The sequence below is a fragment of the Corvus cornix genome, chromosome 19 (assembly GCF_000738735.6).
Source record: "Corvus cornix cornix isolate S_Up_H32 chromosome 19, ASM73873v5, whole genome shotgun sequence".
NCBI lineage: Eukaryota > Metazoa > Chordata > Aves > Passeriformes > Corvidae > Corvus > Corvus cornix.
In genome coordinates, this window is record NC_046348.1 from 4874261 (window position 1) to 4890720 (window position 16460).

Below are 16460 nucleotides of genomic sequence, written 5' to 3' on the forward strand. Positions count from 1 at the left end.
GGTTCCTTCCCAACCCAAACTACTCTGTGATTCTATTACATGAACACAGTAATTGTCTTTCTTATTGTTTGGGTTGAAAAAGACCTTTAAGATCATCGTTACCCCATCACTGCCAAGCCCACCACTAACCATGTCCCCAGGTTCCACATCTACAAAAAAAAGGGGGGAATTTGCACCAGCAAAGACCCTGATTCCTGGAAAAGCAGTGTCACTTTGGGCATCACTTTGAGCTTCCATCACTCCAACCCTGTGGTCAGGGCATCACTCCCTGTGCAAGGACCTCCCTTCACAGCTGGTTTCAGGGTGTGTGGAGCATTTCCCAGCCTGGCAGGACTGGGAGAGCTGGAATTGAGCTATGCACACGTTGCACCCCTCATCTGAAGGCTCAGAGAGGGTAGGAGCCCTGAGGACAGCCTGCATTTGCTGCTCCCCAGGCAACCCCTGCACTTCTTGCTCCCTGGCTGTTGATAAATGAGGAAATTTTTTGCCTTCCAGCTGTCTGGAATTTAGGGGAATAATTACAGCAGGAATTATCAGGGAGGGACTGGAACAGCTGGGACCTGAGCTTTCACCCACCTGGAAACCCAGGCACCAAGGGATGGATCCTGCGTCCCCACGGTGGAGGTGCTGGCAGTGCAAAGCATCAGCTCTGAACCTGGAGCTGAGCAGGTTTTCCAGCCAGGGAGAGGCCCAGACACTGCTGGAAGCAAGGGAGAAAGGTGAAATGAGTCAATTCCTGCTGCAGGACAGTTTTGGGATGGATTTGCCAATGGAACACGGAGCTTGCCCTGAGGTGCTGCCCCTGCGCCTCTCGCTGTAGCTGCAGCCCTCCACTGCTTCACATCTGGGCTGGGGTTATATGAGGGGAATGAGAGGTTTTTGTTTTGCTCCTGGAGCATTCCAGCAGTGCCTGTTGTGGTTTAGGGTGTGGGTTTTACTCTGGGGGGCAACTGGAAAGAGGGATCCTTTGTAGAAAATTGGCTGAGCGGGAACGCCGGGGGCTGCACAGCCTGGCCCAGTGCCTGGGGCAGGAGTGGTCCCACCTGAGCCCCTCCTGGGGGATGTCCCCCACCCTGCTCCAAGCCCCCATCTGCCCTGTGAGTGCCTGTCCCAGCCCCCACAGCCAGGGGAGCCTCTTCCATCACCTTTCCCGTGCAGACGGGATCAGTTCATGGGCTCAGCTCCCCTCATCCCTCTCCAGGTCCCCCGACTCTGCCCAGCCAGGATCCTGCCAGGTACCCCTGGGGCTCCAAAAATACCTTGCTGATGCTTTGAAGCAGCTGTGCCAGTGCAGGCAGCTGCCTGCTCCCATTGCCTCTGGCACTGGGATGTGGCACTGCTCCTTCCCAGGGGCTGTGCCCACCCTGGGGCATCTCCAAGGAGGGCTGGACCCCTGGTGCTGGGCAGGGATTGCTGCTGTCCTGCTGCCCCCAAACATAAGGAGAGAACAGGGTTGCTGCTCTGAGTTGGCTCTGGTGCTCCAGGTGGGGGTTTCTCAGCTCTTTGGTGTCCCCTTGGCACAGTTTGGGGTTTGGGGCCCCCCGGGTGACAGGCCTGGCTCTGTCTTGCAGTGCGCTGTGCCGAGCTGCAGATCCAGCTGACGGAGGCCGTGTCCACCCTGGCTGGCCAGAAGGAGCTCGTGGCCAAGCTGGAGCACGACCTCAGCACCATCCAAGCCCTGTCTGCCATGCATCGCCCGGATGCAGAGGTACCCCCCTCTCCCCCCGGCCCCGGGCTTGGCTGTCAGAGCTGGAAGTGTGAGGGAGTGTTCACCTCCTCTTTTTTCCCTTTTTAAAATTGTTTTTCCTTCCTTTTCTCTCTGCCTGATATTTCACCCAGCAGAGATTTGCACGGTGCCCGTGCAGTGGGGAGGTGCTGGCGTGGGAGGGGGTGGTACCAGTGGCACCCAGGAACCATCTAGCCCTTCTCCTTCCCAGGCAGAGGCTGGGATTTGAGGTTGAACACCAGCCTTTCCACGCTGTGTCAGTCCTGATCCTTCCAGGATGCCCGTCCAGCAGGGATGCGGCTGCAGCTGCCAGGGCAGTAGCAGGATCCAGGAGGGTTTGCTTTGCCCAGGCACCTTTGGGTGGGTGGGAAATGCTTAACCCCTTCTGCTTGTGCTGCCCAGGGTGCGGCCACCCCCGGCCTGGAGAAGATCCCTGAGCCCATCAAGGAGGCCACGGCGCTGTTTTATGGTGAGAGGAGGGAGTGAAACTGGCGCTGGGACACCCCAGTGCCATGGGCAGGGTGGTCAGTTGTCCAGGGATGGCAGCACGAGGAGGCTCCTGAGCCAGAACAGGCATCACCTGCTCCGTGTGTCCCTCGCTGGGACAGTTTTCCATGCTGGGCATGGTTTGCCCATCCTCTGGCTCCTCCCGAGGGGTGCAGTGGGCACGTGCCACGCCTGGCTCTGTGCTGAGCTGGTGAACCCAGGCTGAACCAAACACCCTGAGCTCTGTGCTCTGCCTCCTGCTCTTCCCACACCAAACCCCTCCAGAGCCAGCCAGTGAAACATTTCCTGTACATCAGCCCCTGCGCTGAGGTCTGCAGGAGAAAATGAATCAAAAAAAAATAACAACTCTTTGCTCCTCTGGGAGAAAAACAACAACAACAAAACACTTCCTTTCCTTTTTTCCTTTCTTTGCTTGGTTTTTGGGGTTTTTTTTTTTTGGTTTGTTTTGAAAGGTTTTGAAAACACAAGATAAACAATATCACAGCAACAGTCCCACCAAGCCAAACAACCTGCAGCCACCCCTCCTGCACTATGAATAACTGCTCTGTGCAGCTGCCTGACTCATGGCCTTGGGGACACATTTCTCCTTGGCCATGGATGCCACTGCCAGGAAGAAAGAGCAGGGAGGGATGGCCACAGCCCCCCAGGCATGCTCAGAGCCCCCTCATGGGGGGCAACCCATGTGGGACACCCAAAAAATGGGGCCCTGGGCATAGCAAGCTGGTGGTAGATGAGGAGTCAGGGTAGGGGAGAGAAGGGTGTGGATGGAGGGGCTGGTTGTGGCTCTGGGGCTTTATTTTAATGCTGCAGCTGCTGCAGAAGCCAGAGGAGAGATGGGGAGGGTTGGGGTCAGGGAAAGGCAGATGTGGGTTGCAACAAATAATGCAATTGGTTTTCCTCTCCACTTCCAGGGTGAGTCCTCAAAAATGAAAAAATAACCCATAAATACCAGTCCATGTTGTAATAACTGTGCACAGGGGTTTATCTGGGTGCCCCCAAGGTCCCACAGCAGGAGGACCATGAGCAAGCCCCTGGGGTGGATGGTGGGCATCTACCAGCTCATCTCTCACGCCAAACCTCGTCCACAGGTCACCCTCCATCCCCTGGCACCTCATTCCCTGAGGGGCAGGTGGACTCACTCCTCTCCATCATCTCCAGCCAGCGGGAACGCTTCCGGGCCAAGAACCAGGAGCTGGAGGGGGTGAGTGTGCTGGGGAGGGGGCTGGGGGGCTGCAGGGCCTCAGCCTGGGCTGGCTGCTCTGCTGACCTGCAGGGAATTTTGTACCAACCACTCACTGCAAGCAAGAGGAAAATACATCCTGCTGTGAGCAGGACCAAAGCCTGCCCCAGCCCATGTTGTTCCAGCTCAAGGACAGGTCCAAATCCCTGTGTCCCTGTGCTTGGCCTCCTGGCACAGTCTTTGGGGTAGCCATGGAAAAACCATGTAGAGGATGCATTTTGGGGTAACAAACTAAAGGAGAGCTCAAAATAACCCTTTCAAAGCTGTCAGGTTGTGTCTGCACATCCTGTGGGAGCCACATCCCATCCCAAAGTCCCCCTCAGCCACCTTGGCTGCCCCAGCCCTTCTTTGGCCACTGAGGGATGGGGTTCTTAATGGTTCAGGACTGGGAGCCCCGTTCTGCCACACCTGGGACAGTTTTAATTAGGGAGCAATTTGAATTCAGAACCAGGGGGGTTTAATTCCTGAGAAGGGACTGAACCCTGGCTGGATGCACTGAATCCCCCCTGGCTGGATCCCATTCTCCCCCTGCCCCCCGTGCAGGAGAACCGGATGCTGCAGCACACGGTGCACGCCCTGCAGAGCGAGCTGGACAACCTGAGAGCTGACAACATCAAGCTCTATGAGAAGATCAAGTTCCTGCAGAGCTACCCTGGCCGGGTGAGTGTCCATCTGTCCATCTGTCTGTCCATCCTCGGGCTGGGCTCACACGGACAGACAGCCCACACAGAAACTGCACATTTCCAATATGCAGCTTGCATGGAAGTTGGAGCTAATTGGGGTGGGAAAAGGTGCAGTGGTCTGTCCAGAGGAGCAGGGACCCCACCTCCCTGCCAGGAAGGCAGTTTAGAACTGTGCTGAGGGGTCTTTGAAGCCAGAAGCCCAAATTTCCTCCCTACTAGAGCTGCTACACCCCCCTTTGATGCTCACTGCTGGCAATGTGGTGCTCTAGCAGGTAAATGTGGATCCTTCTACCTGAGCAGGCAGCCAGGGGTTAAACTGGGACCTCCTGCAATAAATCCCTGCCGTAGAGCCTGGAAAATAATTCATCCTGTCCCACCTGTGCTCATTCCTGAACTTCTCGTAGCCAGCAGAGAGAGCTGCTCCCTGAGCAGCCAGAAGACAGACAAAAGAGAAGAAACCAGCCCAAAATCATCCCAGTAATGCCAGGAGGAGGCTGGGAAGGGGGACCAGACTTGGCTGCAACCTGCTCTGCTCATGCTGTGTCGCTGAGGAGTTCATCCCTGGGGGTTTGCAGGAGGGGCAGGCTGCTGCCCAGGAGCTTTCCACTGCAGCCACTTCTCCGGTCAGAGCCAGGCTGTCCTGACCTAAAAATGCCAAAGTGCCACTCACAGAGAGGACACCCATTCCCTGCCATCCTTCCCTCTCGCTGCTGCCTTCCCGTGCTGCCTGGACCGAGTCTGTTTTGTTGATGGATATTTTAATAGCATTTGGGGGTGGGAAACTCCTACAGCTGTGAGGGACCTTATTTGGTTCTTTTATTTATGCCTCCGTGATGACGCCAGGTCGTCCCCTCTGACATCTTTTCCCGTTTCTCCTGCAGAATATCATATCCATGTTTATCCTCCGCCACAAGGCAACCCCTGAATGCCATTGCCATGAGCTAAAGAGCAAAACCCTCCGTGGCAGCAGCGCTTGGGATTGCATAATTCACCCTCTAATGGGGCATGTGACACGTTAAAAATACTCATCAAAGATCGCTCCACCGGGCCAGGCTGCGGCCAGTTCAGCGCCCCTAAATGGTCTCATCGCGCTGACCCGAGGCTCGGGTTTCAGTGTGTGAGGGCTGGTTGTTACTAAAGGTTTACACGGAGGTGTAACAACCAGCCAGGGGCTGGGCAGGGCAACCTTCTGCACGTAGGAACAGGTCCAGAAAGCCCTCGGGGAGTGTCAGCACTGCCGAGCTGGCTGGGCAGAGCGGGAGGTGGCACCGGGCTGGGACAGGGCTGGATTCGCACCGGAGCGAGCAGCCAGAACTTGCAGCAGGCTGGTGGCTGCATGTGCTGTTTCCTGGCTGGGTTTGGGCAGGAATGATGTGGAATCTGCAGTTCCTGCAGAGGTGGAGGAAGGAGGAGCAGGGATGTGCAGGCTGCACGAGCATCCTCGGGGCTCGCTGCGGCCGAGGCTGTGTAAGGGGGACCTCTGTCCCAGGAGAAGTATAAAATCCAGCCTGTCTGAACCCACCCAAATCTTTCCCTTCTTTCAAGAGGTTTTCTTCGTTTTCCTTGCCCTTTTCCCAGTTTATAACAGCTCTGTGTTTGGACAATGATTTGCTCCTCCTAAACCGCTGTGTCCGTCCTACCTGGCCCAGCAGCAAAGGAATTCAGGGTGGGATTTGCAGTAGCCCAGCTGAGCCCTGTGAGGACGACACAGTTGACAATTATTCCATGGAAAGGGCCAAAAACAGGGAGACACAGGAGAAACAGGAAGTCCTCATGGCAGAATCCCCTGGTGTAACAACCCAAGGTCCTTTCCAACCCAAACCATTCTATGAAGAAATGATTTTGTTCAACAGTTCCCGTTGTGCTTCTCCTTTCTGAAGGGGACAGATGCTGTCGGCCCCGTGGGTCAGCTCTGGGCTGTGCTGCTCCATCCTTTGGGGGTCATTTCTTCCAAATGGGGGACCTGGGGGCTCTGTCCTTGTGCTGGGTGTCCCTGCTGGCTCTCACGCTGCCTTTGCTCCCACAGGGCAGCAGCAGGGATGACACGGAGCAGCGCTATTCCTCCCAGTATGAGGAACGCCTGGACCCCTTCTCCTCCTTCAGCAGGAAGGTATGAAAGGCCCTCCCAGCACCCTCCTCTCCATCAGCCTCTGTCTGCTGTGGGATCATGCCCAGATGAAATCCAGGGACCTCTGATAGAATGAAACGCACTCAAACGCCCTTTGCTTTCAAAAATAAAAAATAAATAAAAGTCACTGTGCCCAGATGATGGCTGGGGGTAGGGCGAAATAGGAGCATCCTGGGGCACACAGCTCCTTCCATGTTTTGCAAACCCCAAATTAACCCTTTGAGCCTTAAAATCCTCTGTGGTTTCCTTTCAGGAGCGCCAGAGGAAGTACCTGAGCCTCAGTCCCTGGGATAAAGCCACGCTGAGCATGGTGAGTGGCTGCTCTGCCAGCCCTGGTGGGAGCTGAGAGGTTTTTAACCCAGTGCCTGCAAGGGAATGGGGCTCTTGGGCAGTGGGAAGGCCCCATCCCTGCTGCCCCAGGCAGGGGTGCAGACCACACTGGGGCCATGCTGGGTTCGGGTTAGGAGCAATTCCTTTCCTCCTGTGCTGTCCAGGGCAGCGGTGGAGCCACCATCCCCAGAGGTATTTAACAGACATGGAGATGTGGCACTTGGGGACGTGGGTAGTGGTGGCCTTGGCAGTGCTGGGGGAATGGTTGGACTGAAGGATTTTTGAGGTCTTTTCCGACCTACACAATTCTGATTCTATTCTGATTCCAAGCACCTCTCCTCTGGTTTGTAGCGTGCTGGGGGGCTCAGGGCTGCACCCCCATCCAGAGTCAAAGCCTCCTGCATCAGAGACCCCCCCCAGAGAGCCCCAGCACCCCACACATCTGGGGAGAAGGAGTGTGAAGGGCTGCAGAGGGTCCAACACTCCAGGGAAGATCTCTGCCCCACACAGCACAGCATCCTCAAGCACACAGCGACTTCTCATTGCATTCTCCATAAAAACCCCTTCCCAAGCCCTGATCCTTCCTGCTCTGGCTCTTCTTTCCAAAAAAGTATCAGGGAAAATGCTGGGGAAGCTGTGGTGTCTGCAGCAGCTGAGGGTCCTTGCCTGAGCCAGGGAGGGCAGGAGGCGACTGCTGCCACTGCAAGCCTGGGCTGCCATCTCTTAGGGCTGAACTTTCTGAGCTAAAAATGTGGTTATTGAGGAAATCTGACTTATATTGGAATTTGTGGCATTAGCAGCAGGCTCAGGATGGGGTTTTGGCTGAGTTAACCCCCAGCTCTCCAGCACAAGGGAGGTGAACGTGGGACTGTGAGGCTGCAGCAGCCCCAGAACACAGAGATATCCTGCAATAAAGGCAGAGTTGTCATTTGCATAAAAACCAAGCAAATGCCAACATGAATATGGATTGTGTGGCATGCCAGCACCACGGAGAATTAATGAAAGGCATTCACAAAAAAAAAACTGACTTAGGGGAGTTATTCCTTGGGAATATTTAAGAACATAATCTTGTTTGTTACAGCAGCCTCCGCTGTGGCCGTGAATAGCAAAGACGATTTCAGCCCGGAATGGGTTTGGTGGGAGATCTGTGGGTTTTAATGCCAGCTTTGGAAAGCCTGCATGGTGTTTGGGGAATGTGCTTATGTCCATAATGAGTCCCTGGGTTACAGCAGGAATAAAGAGTGGCTATGAAGGAAGGCAGGACCTTCCTTTACAAGCCACTCCTCTGCTGCTCCTGATTTTCATGCTTTTGAAGGGAGGCACACGAAGGATTTCCCACTGGGATCTTGGTGTGATGTGCCAAAAGGGCTCAGGTGTCATCAGGCCCTGGCTGTGGTTCAGTGGCCTCTCCAAAATGAGGGGTGGAGGGCGATTCAACCCCACCCCACAGGTTTCCAGCCCCCAATGAGGTTGGGCAGCCCTGTGGGGTGGCACAGGACTGGCAAGGGTGGAGAGCAAACCTTTTGGGACAGACCTTGCAGAGCCAGAGCAAGGGGACACCAGGGCCCGGCTCTGGGAACACCAGCACAGCCTTGGCTCCAGTGCCCTGCCCAGGAGGCGATGAGGGGATGCTGCAAATCACAAGTTGTTCGAGCTCATGAATTAAAAATGTGCAAGACTTAATTACTGCCGGGGTTTCTCTGCGGAGCAGGCACTGAGGCAGGGCTGGCACAGCAGGAGCGGGGAGAGCCGCTGGAGAGAGCTGGGTGAAAGCAACTCAGATAAACCCCCAGAAGAGTTTTCAGTAGGGGCAAGCCCACAGCAGGCAGCCCTGAGTCCACCTCAGTTTGGGCAAATTTGGGCTGAGAGCGTTGGCACTTGTGCAGCCACTTCGAAGGAGCGTCACTGCTCGGAGGTGGGTGTAGGTGGGTGGCAAACACCACCTCACTGCATGTTTGTGTAGGGTCTGGCAGGAACAGGCTCCCAGTCCTGGCCAGGCTCTCTCCAAGGCTGCTTGAGGAGAGCTGGTTTCCGCTGGCCCCCATCAAAGTGGGATTTTCCACTCTGCTCTTCTGCAGGGGCGGCTCATCCTGTCCAACAAGACCGCTCGGACCGTGGCCTTCTTCTACACCCTGTTCCTGCACTGCCTCGTCTTCCTGGTGAGTGTGTGGGCCACAGGGGGTGGGCACTGAGACAAAACATCTGCTATCATCCCCTCCAGGGGGGATTTGGGCTGGTTTAAGATGTGCCAAGCAGAGCGTTGCAGCTGCTGTGTCAGTGGCTCTGGAGGCACGGCAGGGCCAGGAGTGTGGGACACAGACATGCCAGGGAATATCCCCCTCGGCTCCACAGGGTGGAAATCCCACCCTGGGTGGGCACAGGCTTGCCCAAGGGCAGGAGCTGGAAGCTGTCTGTGTGTTCATGTTGTTCCTGGGAGCAGCCATGGGACCGTGGTGCCGCTGTGCTGGGAGCTCACACGGAGTTTGTGTATTCCCAAGCAAGCCCTTTGCCTAGTGGGGAGCAAAATTTTGGTTAATTATTATGAATCCAATACCAAAAGCGATTTTAGGAATAAAATACATCCCCCTGAGCCCACACTGCCTGGTTCTAGACCATGTGCAATTGCACTTTCCTATTCCTGGGTGCCTTCTTAACCTCCTGCTCAGTGGAGCTCATTTGCTGCCTCTCCAGGGATGAGCTCTGGCTCTCCCCATGCTTCTTACCTGCCCTGTCGCTCTCTTTTCCTCCAGTTTTCAAGATTCCCCAACTCTACATTACAGCTGAAAGTAGAAAAGCAAAGATTTGGTAGGAATGGAGGCTTGAGCCTGCCAGAATCTCCTGGGAGTTTGTCATGGTGCAAACTCCTCCTATATCCTTGCACAGTGTCTGGGAGTTTATTTGTCATTTCAGGGAGGAAAAAACAAGCCAAACAAGTCATCAATAATTAAACGAGGAAACGAGATGAAAGCCAAATCAGAACAATATTTCTGTCCTGCTCGCAAAGTTATTTTGGTGAGGAAAGGAGCAAAGGAAATAAAAAGTTAAACATCATTAAACTTTAAAGCTCTAACCCCAAAAAAAAAAAAAAAAAAAAAAAAAAAGGAAAGGAAAGGAAAATTCATAAATATTACATGGCTGGAATGATCTCACATCATCTAGACACAAAAGGGCCTGAAATCCAGCACCCAGCACTGCCTGGGCTGGGCACAAACTGTGTGTGCCACAGGGGACTGGAGGAAGCCCCTGTTCCTGCACACCCACAGTGGGAGTGACATCTCTGCCACTGATCCCAGGAGACTTCAATTAACCCTAATTTGGAGGCCTGCTGGTGGGTGTTTGTGTGGTTCGGGTGATTCCCTGGTGATAGCAGCTTACAAGTCCCCAAGGCTTGAACAAATCAGTGGGGAATGGGAGGGCTTGTCCCTCTTCCCAAACCCCAGCACTGCCTCCTGCCTCCTCAGACCTCGGCTCTGGAATGAAAACACGGAGCCATGAAGGTAAAAAGGAGTCAAGCCAAGCAGTGACCTTCCTTAAGCCTGTTCCAAAAATACATCTCTGTCCATGTGCAGCCCTGAGCCTTGCCCTGAGCTACCACAGCCACAGCAGCGCTGTCCCAGTAAAAATAACCCACTGGGAAAGGTCATCCTGACCATCCTGAGGGCAACCCCTGCAACACACCGGGGGTTCCCCATGCTGGTGATCATAGAATCATAGCGTGGGTGGGAAGGGACCTTAAAGCCCATCCAGTGCCACCCCCTGCCATGGGCAGGGACACCTTCCACTATCCCACGTTGTTCCAAGCCCCATCCAACCTGGCCTGGAGCACTTCCAGGGACAGGGGCAGCCACAGCTTCTCTGGGCACCTGTGCCAGGGCCTCCCCACCCTCGCAGGGAAGGATTTCTCCCTGATACCAGATCTAAACTCTGTATCTGTTTGAAGCCATTCCCCTTTGTCCTGTCACTCCATGCCTTTGTCACAAGTCCCTCTCCAGGATGGGATGGCAGGGCCAGGCTGGCACAGCAGTGGCACAGACTGCAGTGAGGAGGGGCTGGGATGGAGGTGGAAGCAGAGCTGATCCCATTCCTTCCTTTCCTTGCAGGTGCTCTACAAAACCGCCTGGAGCGAGAGCGTGGGACGGGACTGTGCTGCCTTCTGTGCTAAGAAGTGAGTGAAGACAGGCTGGGGGCCCCGGGGTTTGTTTGGTGGGCAGGGCTTGGTGGTCTGCAGCAGGTATTTTGGGCACCTCAGTGCTGGAAACAAGGCCAGTTAATGGGGCTTTAAACCCAGTGAGGATGGGGGGGAGAAAAAGTCACGGTGCGGGGCAACCGCTTGTGTTCGGTTGGGTGTTTTCCAAACCCTCTCCTGCGGGCAGTCCTTGCCCAGGAGGAATCCTGATAAAGGCAAATGTGATCCTGGAGACCTGGGTCAGACCCGTGCCATGACTCCGGTTCCCTGCTGCCCGCGGCTGGAGCAGAGCACGGTGCTTATCCTCCTGGAATGACCCCTTGGAATCGGAGCGGCTCCTGCTTGGCTGCCAGAGCCCCTTGGAGCTTGCTGCAGGCTAACGTGGCTCTGCCCTCTCCCCAGGTACGCTGACCACCTCCACGAGTTCCACAAGAACGGGGACGTGGGTGACATGTGGCAGTGACAGCTGGACACGGCCCCGCCGGCCCTGGCTCCCTCCCACCCCGCAGCAGGAGCCGTCCCTCTGCTCCTGCCAGCAGCTGTACTGGAGCTTTGCTTTCTGCTTTGTAGGATGATGATCCCCCCCGTTCCCACCCTTGAAATTAAAAGCCTCAGCTAAGGGAGAATCATTTTCCAGCCCTGGAAGGGCTGCAGCAGTTCCTGTGCTCTCCTGATGTCCCAGAAATCTCAGTCTTTACCAAAACACGTGGAAAATGCAGGATCAGAGGTACCCCTCCTCCCAGATGCACGTCTCTCCCATCCTGTTTGAAGTCCAGTGCAACACTGGGTGGGCTGAATCTAGCCAGAACTGGGGAGGAAAAGCAGCCTCCTGAACTTGCATTTTCAGGTGTTGTGCTATTTGAGAATTCCTATTTTGCTCCAGCTCTGGGGATCTCCTGCCCGTGCTGCTGGGCACCGGCAGATGCCCTTCTTGAACTGGAGCCCTCAGTTTGGGCATAGTTCGGGATAGTTAGGACTTAAAGGGCATGAAGGGAGGTGCTGCTGGTCAGGCCTGACCTCACAGGAATGCTCCAGACTCTCCTTGCTGAGATATTTCTGACTCTTAGGAAACCACAAGTCAAATCAAGCGACTGCTGGTGATTGGGTTTGCTGGGTGATGAACACTGGGCTGCTAATTTGGGCTGATTTGGGGAGACAGAGGCGATAGGAGATGCTCCAATTAAAAAGAGCAGGTCCCAGCAACCCCCCCTTCCTGCTGTGACCACATGGTGAGGGAAGATATTAGCTTGTTAAGGTGGTCCTCAATTAAAATTCCCCTCTGTAGACAGGAGAATAGCATTGCTCCCAATTAATATTTCATTGCAGACTCACATCTATTCCCATTCCCGTTGCTGGGAAGCCGGGGCCTCTAACGGAGCATGCAGGGAAAGGCCTCACATCTGCCATGGGCAGCCAGGGTTTATTTATAGGAACTGTGGCCAGCAGCAAAATGTAAAATACTCATAAATTGAAGGGAGGGATAAACCCCAAGGGACCAACCCACACCTGTCCCCTCGGAAAACTGAGCCCAAACGGAAGGGAAGCGTGCCAGGATGCAGCGAGGGGGTGATGCTGCCGTGGCTGGGGCCCTCTTCATAAAATAATCAACTTCGGGTCTGGGGGAGATGAGCTTTGGCTGCCTGAAGTCAGTAGCTGGGAAACATGATCCAAGGAAGGGTGGGCTGCTTGTTGAGGCTTTGTTGGGAAGGTTAAATTTGCTTTTTTTAGCAGCTGTATGTGGCGTCTTGGAATTGCAAAACTTCTGCAGCTATTCACACTTGTACTCCTCATAAATGACTTAAAATAGATGTCGAGTTCTGTTGGACAAGTGATAAAATAAACTTAGCCATGCATTGACTGGGTGGCTTTTGTGCTCTGCTTCCTTTTTTATTTTTTTGGACTTTTGATATTAAACAACTGAGAAATGTCCTGCTCGAGTCCAAGGGCAGAGTGTGCAGCTAATTTTAGAAACCCATTACAGCAGCTAAAGGCAGCGATGTCTCGCAGCGCCAGGGAGGGCAGGACCTCTGTCCCCGTGTGCTGCAGCCAGCGTCCCAGCTGCCATCAACACCAGCATCCCACGGGCCTGAGAAAGGCTCTGGGGAAGGAGGGACCATGGGAATAGAGCCCAGGCAGCTCCAAATCCTGAGATATTCTGGATATCCCCACGTGGCTGTTGGCAAAGGCGCTCCAGCTGAACGGTGTAAATTTGCCTGGCTAATTTTGGTGAGCTGCTCGTGATCCCCCTCTTCCTCAACCTCCTTTTTCCTTGCTTTTCCAGCCCTGGGGGATGCCAGAAGCCCCAGGCTGGCAGAGCTGGGCTGCTTTGGGTTTTAGGCACAGCTTCCTTCAGCCAAGCCCAGCGGTGCAAGGGGGTCTGGGGAGGGCCAGGAGCTGTTTTCCCCCACCACGAGGAGCCTCTGTGCCAGAGGTTTTCCAGCCCCCCGGGATACCTGGGTCTTGCCAGTCCTCTGGAGCTGCTGAATTTTGTCCCTCAGGCAGAGCTCTCACCTCCTTCCATCCAAAATAAAAATGACAAGCTCACTGATTTGTCCCAAACTCCCTCTCGGGGAGGGCAGGCATTAGATGTGGGCTGTTGTTTCCTCTTCAGATCTCACAGTTCTGCAGGTTCCAGCAGCTCCCACTGCCATGGTGTGGCCCTGCCTGTCCAGCTCACCTCAGCTGCCTCATCCCAGCCCTGGTGACCTTGCAGCAGCCCAGGGATGTCCGGGTGCCCCGGGCAGCCGCTCCCAAGAGTCCGGCTTTGGCTGCCAAGCCCTGTGTCCGGAGGCTCGGCCAAGTTTTCAGAGCTGTGCTGGAGGTGCTGGGCTCCAGGGGATCCCGGTGATTCCGGGCAGAGCAGAGTGTGCCAGGACAGTGAGATGTTCCTGCTTAGCATGAAACAAAATCCTGCAGTTTTGGTGCCTGGGGAGATGCCCTGCATGTGAGAGGTGTCCTGGAGTGGCCAGGCACAGGGAGATGGCTCCTCCAGCCCCCAACACCCCCTGGCACCCCCAGCCAAGCTCGGAAGTGCTGGCAGTGCTGTGTCCAGACCCCGTTCCTCCAGAAAGCCGTGGGTGAGTTACAGCAAGCAGGAGCCCCAGCTTTGGGCAAGGCTCCAAACCAGCTCACCCTGTGCAGGGTTTGCCTGGAGGGGAGCAGGAGCAGCACTGTCCTTGTTGCTCTGGCACGTGTGGGATTTAGGGCACAGCCAATTCCTCATTCAGCCTGATCCAGCTGGGGTGCCACTGGCTGTGCTGGGTTTTGGGGACACATTGAATTCTCCTTACAGCCACCTACAGACCCACAGCCCTGAGCCCCAACACCCCCCTAAACCCCATTTTCAGCCAGGCTCAGAGTGCAGCCCCAAAGCAGCCCACAGTCTGTCCCTCTCTTGGAGGCAGGGGGAGAAAATGGGAATGGATTTTTTTACTAATTTGATTTGAAAACCCCTTTTATCCCTGAGTCATTCAAAAGAAAAGGATTTCAGCGACCCCCTGCTCTCCCTTGCTGTTTTAAATTTAATTATGGGAAACAATTTTAATTAGTATCGACAGATATTCAGGAAAATAATTATGGGCAAACCTGTGCTTCTTATATCTGTTTAACCTGCGAATCTCCCAGCCCATCTCAGAGACCCAGGCTGAATTTCGGGGGTTTATCTGCTTAATAAAAGGCTCCTGGGGAAGCTGAGCTGGCTAACGAGATAACAGGCTGCTCACATCTGGGTCACAACTTCAGTTTTTGCCGTGGGCAAAGGAGACAAGAGAGAAATCACTGTCAGGATGTGGCCAATCTGTTGTGATCTGGGGCTCCGGGCAGGGGTGAGGGGGCTGATCCCACTCCAGCCCCGTGCGGGGGATGCTGAACGCCCTGGCAGCTCCGGGAGGAGCGCTGAGTGCAGAGCGAGCTGCAGCAGCAATTATCGCAGTGCCATAAAAAACCAATAATACGATTTCCTAAAGGTTTCCGTCCGGGCGCCTCGTCCCTGCGCTCGGTCCCTGCTGGCAGCGGGGCTCCGGAGCCACTGTCACACAGGCAGGCACCGTGTTTGCAGATGGAAAAGGGAGATCGATGGCTCCGAGCGTGGCTGGAGGCGGCGGAGCAGGATGCCAGCGAGACTCCGGCCGGCAGGAAAGGAGCTCCCAAGCACAAACACGGGCAGAGGCAGCGCCGGCAGGAGCGCGCAGGTTATTTCAAGTTCAGAGAATGCGGTGGATAAACAGAGCGTGGGGCAGGGTCAGCACACGGACACAGCGCACGCAGGAAAAAGGGGGTGAGGTGTAAGCGGTTTGGGTATCTCCATAAAAGCATGGACACAGCTCCTATGGGGAAACAGAGGCAAAACAGAAGGGATTTGGGTATCTGGAGGCACAGCCTGGCTAGGCCGGCCACAGGTACTTATTTTTGGAAATGTGGCTCTAATTATCCGCTATAAGCAGGCAGGGCAATGGTGGTGCTGCATCCCCACCACTGGATGCCTTTAAATCACAGCTGAACATCTGTCTTGAAGACATGCTCCAGTTCAGGCAGGAATTCCAGCCAGGCAGCAGGAATTACCATCCAAGGGTGAACATCACTGCAATCCATGAACCACCGTCCCTCTCATTGCTCCCCTAGCACACGGAGCAGACAGAACTGCTGGGTTTGGATGGGCTGTGTTAGCAGGGACAGCGGGGTTTGGATGCTGGGAAGTCCTTTGGCCGGGCTGCCTTAGCCGTGGCGCTTTCCTGGTCTGGGAGAGGGGACAGCAGCCAGCAGAGGGATGCAGGGGCATGTGGGAACCACAGCGGGGTCATCCCAGCGATGGATCGGCACCATCCCCTGCTGCAGCAGAGCTGGGCACCTCTGCCACGAGCTCTGGGAACACGTGAGCCCCCTAACCCTGTCAATAGGGACCTCTAAGTGGGATTCCGGGCAAAATCCCACACTCCAGCAGGCGAAGGCGGCTGCTCCGTGCTGGAAGGTGCCGGCTGGCAACAAGAGTTTTACTGCTTCCTGTTGTGTGAGACATCTGACGGCAGGCCGGGGCCGAAAGCTGGTGCAGCATATGGAGTGCCCCCCTCGCTCCCTCCCTCCCTCCGCTCCTTATTTACAGTCTCCCTGGGGATGGGCCGCGCAGGCTTTTCCAGCTCCGAGGGGAAGGCAACGATATTCACCTCGCTCCCCCCACCCCAAAAGCCTGTTCCCATTAAGGCAGGGAAACCCAAATGAGGCACGCGAGGTGGAAATGCGGCGCTGGCACTGGGAATGCTGAAGGGACCCTCTCCAGGGAATCCCTGTGGGGACAGCAGCCAGTGCCAGGGAGTCACCCCAACCCCAACCCCAGCCCTTCATTTCCCATCAGGGAGACGCTGGGGGTGGCAGGAGGGTGTTTAGGCACCCCATTGTCCCCCAGGCAGCACCACAGGCCTGGAACACCCTCCCGTGACGGCTCTCCTGCCCAGAATAACCATCCCCACCGGCGGCGGGGGCGGCCGGCACGTGGCAGCCAAAAAAAGCCACGGAGGGAGCGGGGGCAGAGGGGACCCCGCGGGGCTTTGGCCACAATCCCCGGCTCCCCGGCGCGGGCAGGGCCAGGCTGGCAGCACCGGGGCTTCTACAGGAGCCGAGCATCCCGCTGGGACCCCCCGGGAGGGCGAGGAAGGCGATGCCAGGTG